General features: G+C 33.6%; 1 protein-coding gene across 1 annotated transcript in view; it reads left to right on the top strand.

The window, feature by feature from the left end:
• LOC104294878 (neurabin-1-like) overlaps positions 1-2,260 on the top strand; it is a 40,844-nt gene that overhangs the window by 23,842 nt on the left and 14,742 nt on the right. The window lies entirely within an intron of this gene.

The following is a 2,260-nucleotide window of genomic DNA, read 5'->3' on the forward strand; positions in this document are numbered from 1 at the left end:
AATCCTTCAGGGTTAAAGTATTACAGATTTTAGATATAAATGAATATTGAACAATAAACTACTAGGGAAAATGAATTGACTACAAAACTAATTATGTGTTCTAAAAGCACTTGTTAACTCTTCAGGAAAGTTTGAAGTTAGCAAAAAGAAGTATGTAAGTTCATTGTATTCTTACTTTGAAAGATTTTGATATAACAGTAGTATGTTCTGAAACACACTTATCTATCTTTTAATTCCTTCATCTGCAACAAATAGGATACCAAATTGCTGCAAAAACTCGACCTTTCTGAAATAATTTATAGCACCAAGAATCTAAAAGGTGCCTGCAGAATAAATGCTATTTCAATTAAACAGTTACAGAAAGGAATAGGTCTAAGTCAGCTTGGTAAAGCTCTGAATCTAGAGAGTCTAAATGGTTGTCTTGACACAAGCTAGAGGGGAGCTACGTCATTGACTGCAAAATTTCTGCAAAACACTAGCCTCATAAGTAGCAACCTATCAGAGAGCAAGTTTGACTGATTTCCTGATTCACAGAAAAATTCAGTGTTGGCTGTGTGTTTTCAGATATTATCCAAGTGTTTAAACAAGATACGGCTTCTGAATGTTATGGGAATTACTGCATTATTCATCTTGTCCTCTTAGGATATTTCTTACTAGGAAAAGGTTAAAAGGATTATAATCAGTCTAGTCACTATTAATCATTATTTGATAGAAATATTTGGCTTTTTTCTTATGAATAATTGAAAAAGGTTTAGATAAAATATTTTAAATGCTTGATATTTCCTTTAGTCAGCTAGCACAATATATAAAGGCAGATTATACTTGCTGTCTTTTCTGTACAGCTCAGACAAAACGTTTCTTTTGATACCCTGAAAACAGGGTTTGTTTTATACTCTCCTCATTCTATAAAGCTTTAAATAATGTTTCTGTAAAGTTTTAAACAAAAATACTCTACCCCAGCTTCTTTTTGGTTTGTGTTGGTTGGTTGTTTTCTTTAAAAAAAAAAAAAAAAGAAATCTTATCAAAACAAGTACCTAATATATTAGCGATTTTGCTTTCTTTTCTGCATTTTTTTGTGATGGCTGAGGCATTGCAAACATTTTCTTAAAATTGGCAAAGTCACTGGGAGAGCTAATTAATGCAGTACATCCAAGATGAGGATTAGTATTGAAAGCTCGCTCTTTGTAGGCAAAATGACACTAAATGCTACTTTCCTAGATTGTTGCTTTCTAACCGTACTTAAATGTCTACCTATTATTTCATTGAAATAATCCTTTCTATTACCTTCGCATCCATTCATGTATCAGTCTATATTTTAACCTATTGTACTGTGTTTTAGAAATTACCTATTTTCTTAAAATATTACCTCTGGAGAGAGAGGTGGAAACAAATGTCAATATTAAAATTAATTCTTCTGGTTTTGTATTTAAGTTGACAAGAAAAATAACCTGTTTAACTGGTAGTTACAATTTATTGGATATTACATGTTTCGAAAGAGCAGTTAATTAATTGGATAAAGTTCTCGTGTTGATCAGAAACTACTGATCAGATACGTACAAAAAAAAAAAAAAGGAAAAGGAAAAAACCCTGATTATCCTGACTATTCAGCATGTAAACTTTGAGATAACGGTTATATGTTTCAGGAAGGATTATTAGCTCATGGGGATCGGGGGGAGTTGTCCTCGGCTTTGTGTAGTAAACATGATTTTTGGTTTTTATGATCCTTGAAGGCATCTGTGTACATTACTTCATGCCAGGAGTTGTCTTGAAGGCAGGGTTTAAAACCTACGTTCTCTCACAAAAAGCAGGCTGCATCTCCTTCATAGGCAGTTTAGTTACAAGACACCTGATTTGCAATACAAAACATATTTAAATTATTTAAAAAAAAATAAATCTAGTAGCCTAAGAATTTAAAAGGAAGTATGTTCAAGACTTGCAGTAATCTGTCACAGTCCGTGGGAAGAGGTAGTGTGATGTTTGTCACTTAATTTCACTTAATAATTGAGCAGTTGGAATTGAACATGCTCCCTCTGGTGAAAAATTGGATCCTAGCAGGTTGTATTCCAGTCTTGAAAATAGCAGTCTTGGAGGAGCTTTGAAGTCCCAATTATTTCTTTAGAATAGTCACAGTTTGTATACAGTTTCCAAGAAACTCAGCTTGTTAGGATCTGTCTGCTCTCCAGGAACTGGCTATCGGGTTGGTTAGACGCTTTCTGGAGGTAGCAGCTTGCATAGGTAGCCCGTGTTCCAAGTAGCTAGC

The sequence above is a fragment of the Charadrius vociferus genome, unplaced genomic scaffold (assembly GCF_000708025.1).
Source record: "Charadrius vociferus isolate BGI_N301 unplaced genomic scaffold, ASM70802v2 scaffold161, whole genome shotgun sequence".
Taxonomy (NCBI): Eukaryota; Metazoa; Chordata; class Aves; order Charadriiformes; family Charadriidae; genus Charadrius; species Charadrius vociferus.